General features: G+C 44.9%; 2 protein-coding genes across 2 annotated transcripts in view; one reads left to right on the top strand and one right to left on the bottom strand.

The window, feature by feature from the left end:
* DKK3 (dickkopf Wnt signaling pathway inhibitor 3) overlaps positions 1 to 3,258 on the bottom strand; it is a 194,901-nt gene extending 191,643 nt beyond the window's left edge. Inside the window, exon 1 of the mRNA XM_088460519.1 lies at positions 2,374 to 3,258. The gene's annotated coding sequence lies outside the window, so the exon portion shown is untranslated. The remainder of the gene's footprint in view (positions 1 to 2,373) is intronic.
* The window catches only part of MICAL2 (microtubule associated monooxygenase, calponin and LIM domain containing 2), a gene marked incomplete at its 3' end in the record, with an annotated part of 301,381 nt that overhangs the window by 16,213 nt on the left and 269,691 nt on the right, over positions 1 to 15,477 (top strand). The window lies entirely within an intron of this gene.

Here is a 15,477-nt window from a genome sequence, read left to right as displayed (position 1 = left end):
ACATCACACAGCTGCATCTCTCCGCCCCCCTTTCTCACATCACACAGCTGCATCACTCCGCCCCCCTTTCTCACATCACACAGCTGCATCACTCCGCCCCCCCTTTCTCACATCACACAGCTGCATCACTCCGCCCCGCTTTCTCACATCACACAGCTGCATCACTCCGCCCCGCTTTCTCACATCACACAGCTGCATCACTCCGCCCCGCTTTCTCACATCACACAGCTGCATCACTCCGCCCCCCTTTCTCACATCACACAGCTGCATCACTCCGCCCCCCTTTCTCACATCACACAGCTGCATCACTCCGCCCCCCTTTCTCACATCACACAGCTGCATCACTCCGCCCCCCTTTCTCACATCACACAGCTGCATCTCTCCGCCCCCCCTTTCTCACATCACACAGCTGCATCTCTCCGCCCCCCTTTCTCACATCACACAGCTGCATCACTCCGCCCCCCTTTCTCACATCACACAGCTGCATCACTCCGCCCCCCTTTCTCACATCACACAGCTGCATCACTCCGCCCCCCTTTCTCACATCACACAGCTGCATCACTCCGCCCCCCTTTCTCACATCACACAGCTGCATCACTCCGCCCCCCTTTCTCACATCACACAGCTGCATCACTCCGCCCCCCTTTCTCACATCACACAGCTGCATCACTCCGCCCCCCTTTCTCACATCACACAGCTGCATCACTCCGCCCCCCTTTCTCACATCACACAGCTGCATCACTCCGCCCCCCTTTCTCACATCACACAGCTGCATCACTCCGCCCCCCTTTCTCACATCACACAGCTGCATCACTCCGCCCCCCTTTCTCACATCACACAGCTGCATCACTCCGCCCCCCTTTCTCACATCACACAGCTGCATCACTCCGCCCCCCTTTCTCACATCACACAGCTGCATCACTCCGCCCCCCTTTCTCACATCACACAGCTGCATCACTCCGCCCCCCTTTCTCACATCACACAGCTGCATCACTCCGCCCCCCTTTCTCACATCACACAGCTGCATCACTCCGCCCCCCTTTCTCTGATGGGACAAATCACACAGAAGAGTATCCTCCACCCCTCTCCTCCCTAATTTATCAATCATCACATACTCCATGTTATCTGGGCACGATATTAGCGCCCATTATTGCATTGCAGTATGCGATCATAACGGCTAAATGTATGAAAGAGCACATGCAGGGAAAGGGTCCCGTCCCTGTGATATGCTCCGAGTGAAGTGACCCCGACAACAGTCTCTTCACTTCTGCGTTGGGACTCCTGCACATACGTGGCCTACAGACCAAACATGCGCAGTAGCCATTGCCAAGGAGGGCTCCTCCGGAACCCGCTCCCGGTTAGTTTGCAATGTGTAGCCCGTAGGCTACAACAGCACAACGCCATCTTTAGCAAATATACCATTGCTGTACTCTGGCTACGGTAAAACTACAACTCCCTCCACTGTTAGCATAGATCCAAAATCACCCATGCTGGCACAGGGACCTACATGTGGGTATACATAGAACAATTTCACCCAAGATGTGCACGCAAACTGGTGTAGCGTACTAAACAGACAAGAAAATGGCATAGAGGCACTTTCCTAACATTAGCAGCTAACCTACCATATGTATTATTCTTCCACAGCATAGAGCACCGCGAGACACAGATACTGGGAGCATTGATCTCACTGCCTATCCAAGTCTCCCAGCACTTCGCTCATGTTACCTTCTGTTTGGAATATTGAGTTAGCAAATTCTGTAAATTTTTTTGAACGATTATCGTTAAACGATATCATTTAACGATAATTGTTTGAAAAAATCATTCACTCTGAGTCAAACGATGAACGATCATTGTTCATGCGCGTTCACGTTTGTAGTTCAGTTAGACTTGTCAACTCAACGATTTTCATTAAGTTAATATGCAAAAATCTTTTGTAGTTCATAAAAATCGTTCATTACATTTAAATGAACATAGTAAATGAACAACTTTAGTAAACGATTTTAGTTCATTTTTTCAAGGTAGAAAATGGTTTACTAAAATAGTTCATTAACTCAATCGTGTGTATGCAGCTTATGAAATAGGGAACGCGGTTGAAGTAGTTGAACGCGGTGGAAGGGAACACCATGGAAGTAGGGAACGCTATGGAAGTAGGGGAACATTATGGACGTAGGCAACATTAAAGAAGGGAACGCGGTGGAAGTAGGGGAACATTATGGACGTAGGCAACACTAAAGAAGGGAAAGCGGTGGAAGTAGGGGAACACGGTGGAAGTAGGGGAACATTATGGACGTAGGCAACACTAAAGAAGGGAACACGGTGGAAGTAGGGGAACGCGGTGGAAGTAGAGTGTCACAATTGGTGTCTGCAAGTTACCTGTCTCAGGTGGTGATCGGGTTTCAACGGAGGCCGGCATGACTGGAACCACAGATGATGAAGATAGCTCTATTTACAAGACTTGAGTAGTAGTGAAAACTGCCTGTGATGATAAATGACAGGAACTGGAGGGACGGACTGGGACCGGCAGGAAGACTTGTTGAATTGAACTGATGAACTGAGAACTTGACTCTGGACTGGAACAACGTGGACTGAACTGATGAGCTTGGAACTTGACTCTGGACTGGAACAACGTGGACTGAACTGATGAGCTTGGAACTTGACTCTGGACTGGAACAACGTGGACTGAACTGATGAGCTTGGAACTTGACTCTGGACTGGAACAACGTGGACTGAACTGATGAGCTTGGAACTTGACTCTGGACTGGAATGTGACAATGGCTGAAGAGAAGTCAGGTAATGCTGAGACGAGGGCTAAACAGGGTAATCTGGAATTTCTATGACAAAGGCAGGAACTCAGGTGCAGTCTGGATTGGATAATTGGGAATAACAGGTTTCAGGAAGGAATGGGTAGGTTTGGGAATTTGCAGGTTCAGGGAGGGAGTAGGTAGGTAAAAGGAGCAGGAGTTGATCCACAGCAGGAAGCAAGGCAGGGTGACACGATGCAGGTTTACAGAGTGCCAGGGACCAACCAGGAGTAGGACTAGCAGCAGAGCACAGGCCAGGTATTGCTGTAACAGGACGTCTGGATGCCAGGTATTGCTGTAGCAGGTTTTCGGGATGCACCAGGGGTTGCTGCCAGCAGGTTTACTGAATTGCCAGGTATAGCTGTAACACGTTTTCTGGATTGCACCAGGGGTTGCTGTAGCAGGTTTCAGGGATACACTTGAATGCAGGAACAGCATGAACCATACACCACGGGAAGACGAGATGTTCAGGCCCAGAATGCTATCAGGAGAGGATATATATACCATGGGTCTGGCAGCAATTGGTGGATACGGACAGGTGGTCTGGTAGTAGCATTCTGAGTGGAGGAAGGCACAACCTGCAGAGGGAGTAATCATCTCTGCACCTCTGAGAATCAGAACCACACCTGTGATTCCAATCAGGGCTAGCAGTACTCACAGACAGAGGAGAGACCAGGTGCAATAATCAGAGCAAATCCTCCAGGCAAATTACACACACAGATCCATGGGGCAGCTGACAGCGGTAAGTCCCAAGGCAAAAAGGTGACAACTAGACAGGGTGACATAGGAGAACGCTATGGAAGTATGGGAACGCTATGGAAGTAGGGGAACGCTATGGATGTTGGCAACACTAAAGAAGGGAACACTATGGAAGTAGGGTTACCAGAACAGTCATCGAATATCAGACACATGAAATCCACCTGCTGTGGGCATGCATTGCATTTAGTTCAGCTGTGCCTGTAGATAACACTATGACAAGATACATATAATAATGCATCTGATATAACAACCGCTAGGACAGCAGTGAGAGCTGTGCCAGGTTTGCTCTTTCCAGTGAGAAGTGTGACCACAGTATCACATGAAAAGATTTATATTAGTTTCACAGCCCACACCCGGCACACTGGGATCCTCCTATATTCTGTCCATCCAGTCTCTCCCTGCTGTAATTAGGAGGATAATGAAAGGCTGCACCCCAGCTGGGTCACACACAGTAACATCAGATACAGGAGCCTTTCCCTGCCGAGCAGCAGCGTCCTGGATTACCCCTCCTGCCTAATATCTGAGTGATCCGTGCGCAGGACATTCCAGTGCAGATGACTTCATGGCTCATTATCAATAAAGCTGCATTTATTATAGTGACACCAGACTAATAACTGGAGACATCACTGGAGCTATCCATCTATACTGTATGCAAACAACATGTCCACAAATGACTAGAAGGTGATGTGAATCCAAGGTGCAGCCTGTGTACAAATAATGGAGAGGTGGGGACTGGAGACGCCACAATTCGCAGTGATATAGGGGCTCATTTATCAAGAAATATTTGCGGCTTATTCCCCGAAAACACCCACTGTCTGAAGATGGCGTAAGCTGCTATAGCCTATGGGCTACACATCGCAATACTAGCTGGGAGAGGGTTCCGTCCTCTGGCAATGGCGCCAGGCATGTGTGGTCTGTAGACTGCGCAGGATCCCCGGCAAAGGCGTGAAGAGACGGCTGACGCAGTCGCTTCACTGCCAGCGGATCGCAACCCTTGTCCCTGTGGCTGCTTTTTCATACATCCAGGCAATATGATCACATCCTGCAATGCGATTATGCGCGCTAATACCGCGACCAGACCGCATTGCGAATGTCATCACAAAATATCTGCACCAACCCTGCAATATGTTTATTGTACTCTTTAGGTTCTGGTTGTTTTTAATTATCTCCGTGTGGTTTTCTATATTCTGTAACACCTAATCCTTGTACAACGTACCATGTTTTCTGATGTCCATAAAGCGACTGAGTCCTGTGGGAGAAAAGCGCTATATAAATACAATTATTATTAAATGGGCCTCAGAATAACATTGTGAGTTGGCCCTGTCACTGCTCCTTACTTTGGGCTACCTGCAGGCCGAGCCCTGTTACAGGTTACACACATCCGCCATGTACTGAACGCTACATTGATTACCATCGTTTATATACAGATGTGTCCTTATACATCTTAGCTGCACAGTGTAAAGCCCCTCTTGGTGTGCCAGGCTTCATGTTCTGCAATACGATGTGACTGGGACGCACTCAGAATGCGCTGATTAATTTGATATATGACACTTGTATACCTGATTCACTATTGTACGCGACCGCGAATGCAATACCGATTATGCACGCAGTCTAACTGCGATAGTATGCTAATTAAATGCAATCACAATGCCATACGCAGCACTACATAAGGACGCCCGCTTTACCTGACACACATCCGTAATGTTTTAGCAAGACTGCGAAACCATCGGTACAATCGAGTCCTCACGCACACTTGCACAAGCCCTAGCCTTACTCAGGGGAATGTCTAACTTCCACGCACGCTATCAGGCCTCAGGCTGTGTATGGCATCGCAGAAGATAATTTATGCACGCCCCTGCAACGGCATTCAAATGCACAGACACGCCTGCATTCGGTCAAACTCCCCCCCCCCCCCCCCGTTACCACCCACTGTGATGGGTCTGTGTAGTCACTGCGATCGCAGTCCCGATCGCAATGGCTAGTTCGCGCATACGCAGTAATCGGTCGACTGCTGCGTATTAGTAACTATGTTCGCTGCTGTACCAGGCCCTGAGTCTCTGAGTCTGTATACAAAGTGCTACCAAGCTCAGGTGTACACAGATATACAAGTGTCACATATTATTCAGCACAGTCTGCTGATGGTCCTAGGTAGCATCGCATTGCGACAGATGCGTTTTCCACGAAAGAAGAAGTGCGGTGCTAGCCGAGCCTCACGGGACCTGGCGGCTCCCTTACGCCAGGCAAGTAGCGCTCATGGCGTATTGAGGCCACCTCTGTATAAGCCGGTCTGTGATATCCCCGATGGGACAGATTACTGATCACAGTGACATTAGGCAGAAATACTAGAAGCATTTTCTATACCCAGAAGAATTTCCTCACTGGAAGTTTATACTGTAACACTGATATCCCCAATTACTGTAACACGCGCTGACATAATCACATGTAAGTATATACTATATACACAGGGTCCATGGTCTGGATCACAGCCCTGACTGGTATATGATCTTTCAAAGTTCTAGTCAGTGGAACATGGAGCTGACAATTCATTAATAGCTGGTACAATACTGCCTTATGATGGGGGTGGAGGGCAGAATGGGTTTCTAAAATCACCTCTAGTTATATTATATGTGAGTTATACAATGGGACAGGGTTCCCCAAACTCGGCCCTCACAGCACTCTAACAGTCCAGGTTTATAGGATATCCATGTTTGTTCACAGATGGTAAAATGAAATTGTCTGAGGTACTAATTATTCACCTATACTAAAGCATGGATATCCTTAAAACCTGGACTGTTAGGGTGCCTTAAGGGCCGGGGACCACTGCAAAGGTAGATTAGTACGTGTTTTATAATGCTTGTCAAAACGGGTCAGTGGAACATATTAACAAATAAAATAACTATTCTGGGTATTAAATAATAATTTTGATATATATATATAGATAGTATGTATATGTATTATATATATTTTTTGTTTGTTCTGTGAGTCTGAGTCACGCAGCAGCGTCTATTGACGGTCAACTGGCTGCGACTTTACGCTAATGCACTACAAACCCCTTCCCTTGTGTACATCTGTGTGGCGGAAGGTGCGAGGTCTGAGATGCCCGCTTCTAGCGTCCGTGCTGGTACGTTACTATACGCCATCATCATTCGCACCATTGGTAACTTTCACCAGCACTATGGCGGTGCAGTTCCCCCATCGACCATGGCATTCTATGCCTGTGCTTCTGGGAACGCAGCCGCTTCCATTGACGCGCCCTTGACTCCCATAACACGCACACTGAACGGACCATTGTAGCGAGCATTTCCAGCCACCTCCCACTCAGCGCCCAGGAACGTCATCACTTTCCATATTCCTATACAGTACAGCGGGTAATATGGCAGCACCCACTCACTGTAATCAGTAGATAGAGGCAGAGAGATCAACAATGGCTGATGGGGGTGGGCTGGTAGTTGTAGTGCCCATCGTACTTTAGAGCCATAGGGCTCATTCTGAGTGGCTGAAGCTGCAGGCAGCCGGGTACCTTATATTGTTGTGGGGAATGAAGTGTCTGGAAGTAGAAACCTGCGCCGCCTACTGAATTTACGCTGCCTGATGCCAACGTCATCACAGCCCCAATGCCAGGTGCAAGAGAGAGAACAGAATCGCCCAGAGCTTTAGATACACGCCCACGACACTCCCGCAAATCAGGGTGGTCACGTGCGAACGCATTGTCACCGACCAGTTCCTACCCTGAAACGCCTTATTTCACAGACAGACAGATCCGGCCACGTTCAGTCCGTCTTGCGTCCGTGCCCCATAGACTTAATGAGCTGAAAGGGATAGTATTATTTTTTTTCACTATTACAATATTTTTCTGATTATTTATGGGAAGTTACATGTTTTAGTTATTATTTAAAAAAAAAAACCACAGCCCTGAGTGTGTGGGGCCTTCGTACAATAGGATTTGTGTAGGACAACAATAGATTCATTCTTGGTAACGAATGGTATGATTCTTAGAGAGGATAAAGTTCCTCGCTGTGATGTAATTATTGCCTCATTAGTGTCTCCATCTTAATCCAGGATAATACACATTCATTTCTTTCAGACGCTGCTGTACACAAGGTCCTTTCTGTATTGTGTGTTACACATGACACATACACGCCCGTAGCCTACAAAGTGTCAGCAGCCATTATTAGAGTGCCGACTAGCAATTTACTTGAAACTAGTGACGTGCCTCAGCCCACAAGGGTGTCTCAAAAAAATGCCTCAGTAATGTTACTGGCTTTAAGTGAGTGGATAGGCTGCATTATCAGTGATGTCACTGGCTCCTAGTAAATGGACAGGTTGCATTATCAGTGATGTCACTGGTTCCTAGTGACTGGATAGGCTGCATTCTCAGTGATGTCATTGGCTCCTAATGAATGGATAGGCTGCATTCTCAGTGATGTCACTGGTTGTTAGTGTCCGGATAGGCTTAATTCTCAGTGATGTCACTGGTTCCTAGTGACTGGATAGGTTGCATTCTCAGTGATGTCACTGGTTGTTAGTGTCCGGATAGGCTTAATTCTCAGTGATGTCACTGGCTCCTAGTGACTGGATAGGCTGCATTCTCAGTGATGTCACTGGTTCCTAGTAAATGGACAGGTTGCATTATCAGTGATGTCACTGGCTCCTAGTGGCTGGATAGGCTGCATTCTCAGTGATGTCATTGGCTCCTAATGAATGGATAGGCTGCATTCTCAGTGATGTCATTGGCTCCTAATGAATGGATAGGCTGCATTCTCAGAGAGGTCACTGGCTCCTAATGACTGCATAGGCTGCATTCTCAGTGTGGTCACTGGTTCCTAGTAAATGGACAGGTTGCATTATCAGTGATGTCACTGGCTCCTAGTGGCTGGATAGGCTGCATTCTCAGTGATGTCATTGGCTCCTAATGAATGGATAGGCTGCATTCTCAGTGATGTCATTGGCTCCTAATGAATGGATAGGCTGCATTCTCAGTGATGTCACTGGCTCCTAGTGACTGGATAGGCTGCATTCTCAGTGATGTCACTGGCTCCTAGTGACTGGATAGGCTGCACTTTCAGTGATGTCACTGGTTCCTAGTAAATGGACAGGTTGCATTATCAGTGATGTCACTGGCTCCTAGTGACTGGATAGGCTGCATTCTCAGTGATGTCATTGGCTCCTAATGAATGGATAGGCTGCATTCTCAGTGATGTCATTGGCTCCTAATGAATGGATAGGCTGCATTCTCAGAGAGGTCACTGGCTCCTAATGACTGGATAGGCTGCATTCTCAGTGAGGTCACTGGCTCCTAGTGACTGGATAGGCTGCATTCTCAGTGATGTCACTGGTTGTCAGTGTCCGGATAGGCTTAATTCTCAGTGATGTCACTGGTTCCTAGTGACTGGATAGGTTGCATTCTCAGTGATGTCACTGGTTGTTAGTGTCCGGATAGGCTTAATTCTCAGTGATGTCACTGGCTCCTAGTGACTGGATAGGCTGCATTCTCAGTGATGTCACTGGCTCCTAGTGAATGCATAGGCTGCATTCTCAGTGATGTCACTGGTTCCTAGTGACTGGATAGGCTGCATTCTCAGTGATGTCACTGAGCGCTAGTGAGTGAATAGGCTGCATTTCCAGTGATGTCACTGGCTCCTAGTGACTGGATAGGCTACATTCTCAGTGATGTGATTGACTCCTCGTGAATGTATAGGCTGCAATCCCGATGGTAAGTAGTGGGGTTAGGGGGACGGTTATGGTTAAGCACTAGAGGGGAGGTTTAGCTTTAGTGTGCAGGAAGGTAGGGCTAGGATACCTACAGATAGGTGTTGGTATCCTAACTGTGTTGGGATGTCGAGATCAGGATACTCACCGCTAGGATCCTGAGCACCAGCATCCCATACCCAACTCATACTCAGTATTATTATACAATGGGAGAGCTCTGCAGATATACACAGTATTATTCTATAAAGGGAGCGCTCTGCAGATATACACAGTATTATTCTATAAGGGGAGTGTTCTGCAGATATACTCAGTATTATTCTATAAAAGGGAGAGCTCTGCAGATATACACAGTATTATTCTATAAAAGGGAGTGCTCTGCAGATATACTCAGTATTATTCTATAAAAGGGAGAGCTCTGCAGATATACTTTGTATTATTCTATAAAAGGGAGTGCTCTGCAGATATACTCAGTATTATTCTATAAAGGGAGTGCTCAGATATACTCAGTATTATTATATAAAAGGGAGTGCAGATATACTCAGTATTATTCTATAAAGGGAGTGCTCTACAGATATACTCAGTATTATTCTATAAAGGGAGTGCTCAGATATACTCAGTATTATTATATAAAAGGGAGTGCTCTGCAGATATACTTTGTATTATTCTATAAAAGGGAGTGCTCTGCAGATATACTCAGTATTATTCTATAAGGGGAGTGCTCTACATATATACTCAGTATTATTCTAGAAGGGGAGTGCTCAGATATACTCAGTATTATTATATAAGAGGGAGTGCTCTGCAGATATACTCAGTATTATTCTAGAAGGGGAGCGCTCAGATATACTCAGTATTATTCTATAAGGGGAGTGTTCTGCAGATATACTCAGTATTATTCTATAAAAGGGAGAGCTCTGCAGATATACACAGTATTATTCTATAAAAGGGAGTGCTCTGCAGATATACTCAGTATTATTCTATAAAAGGGAGAGCTCTGCAGATATACTTTGTATTATTCTATAAAAGGGAGTGCTCTGCAGATATACTCAGTATTATTCTATAAAGGGAGTGCTCAGATATACTCAGTATTATTATATAAAAGGGAGTGCAGATATACTCAGTATTATTCTATAAAGGGAGTGCTCTACAGATATACTCAGTATTATTCTATAAAGGGAGTGCTCAGATATACTCAGTATTATTATATAAAAGGGAGTGCTCTGCAGATATACTTTGTATTATTCTATAAAAGGGAGTGCTCTGCAGATATACTCAGTATTATTCTAAAAAATAGAGTGCTCTGCAGATATACTCAGTATTATTCTATAAAGGGAGTGCTCTGCAGATATACTCAGTATTATTCTATAAAGGGAGTGCAGATATACTCAGTATTATTCTATAAAGGGAGTGCTCTACAGATATACTCAGTATTATTCTATAAAGGGAGTGCTCAGATATACTCAGTATTATTATATAAAAGGGAGTGCTCTGCAGATATACTTTGTATTATTCTATAAAAGGGAGTGCTCTGCAGATATACTCAGTATTATTCTATAAGGGGAGTGCTCTACATATATACTCAGTATTATTCTAGAAGGGGAGTGCTCAGATATACTCAGTATTATTATATAAGAGGGAGTGCTCTGCAGATATACTCAGTATTATTCTAGAAGGGGAGCGCTCAGATATACTCAGTATTATTCTATAAAAGGGAGTGCTCTGCAGATATACTCAGTATTATTCTATAAAGGGAGTGCTTTGCAGATATACTCAGTATTATTCTATAAAGGGAGAGCTCTGCAGATATACTCAGTATTATTCTAAAAAAGGGAGTGCTCAGATATACTCAGTATTATTCTATAAGGGGAGTGCTCTGCAGATATACTCAGTATTATTCTAGAAGGGGAGTGCTCAGATATACTCAGTATTATTATATAAGAGGGAGTGCTCTGCAGATATACTCAGTATTATTCTAGAAGGGGAGTGCTCAGATATACTCAGTATTATTATATAAGAGGGAGTGCTCTGCAGATATACTCAGTATTATTCTAGAAGGGGAGTGCTCTGATATACTCAGTATTATTATATAAGAGGGAGTGCTCTGCAGATATACTCAGAACCATTATATATATCTGGCCTTCTCACATAACAAACATTACCTACATCAGAATGACCTTCGGACCAGCTCTGGGCTATATTAATAGCACAATAAATCATACAAGTAGTAACATATTACAGATGAAAACATATTAAAGACAAATGTGTGTTTAATTATTTTCTGCCACATGGAGGAGTTGAACTTTGCCTGTTGCCAATTAATACAAATCAGCAGTTTCTCCCTACATGGCGGCCGTCTTTCTGCGATACCTCTATGTCAGGGGCTAAAGTGCGCCGTACAGAAAGGAGTGTTATTGATCTTTTGAGATAAAGTTCTGATCCTTATCTGATCCTTCCTTATTATCAACAGCAAATCATGGTTACTCACAGTGCAATCCAGCCATCATTAATACGAGCTGTGTAAAGTTACTGTAGGTTTAGTAAAGACTAGCATTTAAAAAGATGAAATGCTTTCATTTCGTGACTATGCCATGATGGAACTTGTAGTGCACCAAACGCTGTCGTGCTTCTGTTGTGTGTAATATGCTTAGAGATGTGATCCCTGTGACATGTTCTTAGGACTTGGCTATAAACCATATTATCACATGTGGAATAGGAACACAGATAGCGATGACTGCAGCCTGTATATGAGGATTACTATTGGAACAGTGACAGTTAGGAGCTGATTGGTTGGTACATTATCTGCCTCCAAGGCTTAGTACATAGACCTGACAGATAGCGATGACTGCAGCCTGTATATGAGGATTGCTATTGGAAGTGACAGTTAGGAGCTGATTGGTTGGTACATTATCTGCCTCCAAGGCTTAGTACATAGACCTGACAGATAGCGATGACTGCAGCCTGTATATGAGGATTGCTATTGGAAGTGACAGTTAGGAGCTGATTGGTTGGTACATTATCTGTCTCCAAGGCTTAGTACATAGACCTGACAGATAGCGATGACTGCAGCCTGTATATGAGGATTGCTATTGGAACAGTGACAGTTAGGAGCTGATTGGTTGGTACATTATCTGTCTCCAAGGCTTAGTACATAGACCTGACAGATAGCGATGACTGCAGCCTGTATATGAGGATTGCTATTGGAACAGTGACAGGAGCTGATTGGTTGGTACATTATCTGCCTCCAAGGCTTAGTACATAGACCTGACAGATAGCAATGACTGCAGCCTGTATATGAGGATTGCTATTGGAACAGTGACAGGAGCTGATTGGTTGGTACATTATCTGCCTCCAAGGCTTAGTACATAGACCTGACAGATAGCGATGACTGCAGCCTGTATATGAGGATTCCTATTGGTACAATGACAGTTAGAGGCTGATTGGTTGGTACAGTATCTGTCTCCAAGACTTAGTACATAGACCTGACAGATAGCGATGACTGCAGCCTGTATATGAGGATTGCTATTGGAACAGTGACAGGAGCTGATTGGTTGGTACATTATCTGCCTCCAAGGCTTAGTACATAGACCTGACAGATAGCGATGACTGCAGCCTGTATATGAGGATTACTATTGGTACAGTGACAGTTAGGGGCTGATTGGTTGGTACATTATCTGTCTCCAAGGCTTAGTACATAGACCTGACAGATAGCGATGACTGCAGCCTGTATATGAGGATTGCTATTGGTACAATGACAGTTAGGAGCTGATTGGTTGGTACATTATCTGTCTCCAAGGCTTAGTACATAGACCTGACAGATAGCGATGACTGCAGCCTGTATATGAGGATTGCTATTGGAACAGTGACAGGAGCTGATTGGTTGGTACATTATCTGCCTCCAAGGCTTAGTACATAGACCTGACAGATAGCGATGACTGCAGCCTGTATATGAGGATTGCTATTGGTACAATGACAGTTAGGGGCTGATTGGTTGGTACATTATCTGTCTCCAAGGCTTAGTACATAGACCTGACAGATAGAGATGACTGCAGCCTGTATATGAGGATTGCTATTGGTACAATGACAGTTAGGGGCTGATTGGTTGGTACATTATCTGTCTCCAAGACTTAGTACATAGACCTGACAGATAGAGATGACTGCAGCCTGTATATGAGGATTGCTATTGGTACAATGACAGTTAGGGGCTGATTGGTTGGTACATTATCTGTCTCCAAGGCTTAGTCCATAGACCTGACAGACAGCGATGACTGCAGCCTGTATATGAGGATTACTATTGGTACAATGACAGTTAGGGGCTGATTGGTTGGTACATTATCTGTCTCCAAGGCTTAGTACATAGACCTGACAGATAGCGATGACTGCAGCCTGTATATGAGGATTGCTATTGGTACAATGACAGTTAGGAGCTGATTGGTTGGTACATTATCTGTCTCCAAGGCTTAGTACATAGACCTGACAGATAGAGATGACTGCAGCCTGTATATGAGGATTGCTATTGGTACAATGACAGTTAGGGGCTGATTGGTTGGTACATTATCTGTCTCCAAGGCTTAGTACATAGACCTGACAGATAGAGATGACTGCAGCCTGTATATGAGGATTGCTATTGGTACAATGACAGTTAGGGGCTGATTGGTTGGTACATTATCTGTCTCCAAGGCTTAGTCCATAGACCTGACAGACAGCGATGACTGCAGCCTGTATATGAGGATTACTATTGGTACAATGACAGTTAGGGGCTGATTGGTTGGTACATTATCTGTCTCCAAGGCTTAGTACATAGACCTGACAGATAGCGATGACTGCAGCCTGTATATGAGGATTGCTATTGGTACAATGACAGTTAGGGGCTGATTGGTTGGTACATTATCTGTCTCCAAGGCTTAGTACATAGACCTGACAGATAGAGATGACTGCAGCCTGTATATGAGGATTGCTATTGGTACAATGACAGTTAGGGGCTGATTGGTTGGTACATTATCTGTCTCCAAGACTTAGTACATAGACCTGACAGATAGCGATGACTGCAGCCTGTATATGAGGATTGCTATTGGTACAATGACAGTTAGGAGCTGATTGGTTGGTACATTATCTGTCTCCAAGGCTTAGTACATAGACCTGACAGATAGCGATGACTGCAGCCTGTATATGAGGACTGCTATTGGTACAATGACAGTTAGGAGCTGATTGGTTGGTACATTATCTGTCTCCAAGGCTTAGTACATAGACCTGACAGATAGAGATGACTGCAGCCTGTATATGAGGATTACTATTGGTACAATGACAGTTAGGGGCTGATTGGTTGGTACATTATCTGTCTCCAAGACTTAGTACATAGACCTGACAGATAGAGATGACTGCAGCCTGTATATGAGGATTACTATTGGTACAATGACAGTTAGGGGCTGATTGGTTGGTACATTATCTGTCTCCAAGACTTAGTACATAGACCTGACAGATAGAGATGACTGCAGCCTGTATATGAGGATTGCTATTGGAACAGTGACAGGAGCTGATTGGTTGGTACATTATCTGCCTCCAAGGCTTAGTACATAGACCTGACAGATAGCGATGACTGCAGCCTGTATATGAGGATTACTATTGGTACAATGACAGTTAGGGGCTGATTGGTTGGTACATTATCTGTCTCCAAGACTTAGTACATAGACCTGACAGATAGAGATGACTGCAGCCTGTATATGAGGATTGCTATTGGTACAATGACAGTTAGGGGCTGATTGGTCGGTACATTATCTGTCTCCAAGGCTTAGTCCATAGACCTGACAGACAGCGATGTCTGCAGCCTGTATATGAGGATTACTATTGGTACAATGACAGTTAGGGGCTGATTGGTTGGTACATTATCTGTCTCCAAGGCTTAGTACATAGACCTGACAGATAGCGATGACTGCAGCCTGTATATGAGGATTGCTATTGGTACAATGACAGTTAGGAGCTGATTGGTTGGTACATTATCTGTCTCCAAGGCTTAGTACATAGACCTGACAGATAGCGATGACTGCAGCCTGTATATGAGGATTACTATTGGTACAGTGACAGTTAGGAGCTGATTGGTTGGTACATTATCTGCCTCCAAGGCTTAGTACATAGACCTGACAGATAGCGATGACTGCAGCCTGTATATGAGGATTGCTATTGGAACAGTGACAGGAGCTGATTGGTTGGTACATTA

Source organism: Taudactylus pleione, unplaced genomic scaffold, assembly GCF_031769625.1.
Source record: "Taudactylus pleione unplaced genomic scaffold, aTauple2 ptg000047l, whole genome shotgun sequence".
Lineage (NCBI taxonomy): Eukaryota > Metazoa > Chordata > Amphibia > Anura > Myobatrachidae > Taudactylus > Taudactylus pleione.
Note: the sequence above shows the minus strand (reverse complement) of the source record. Positions and strands in the feature narration are given on the sequence as shown.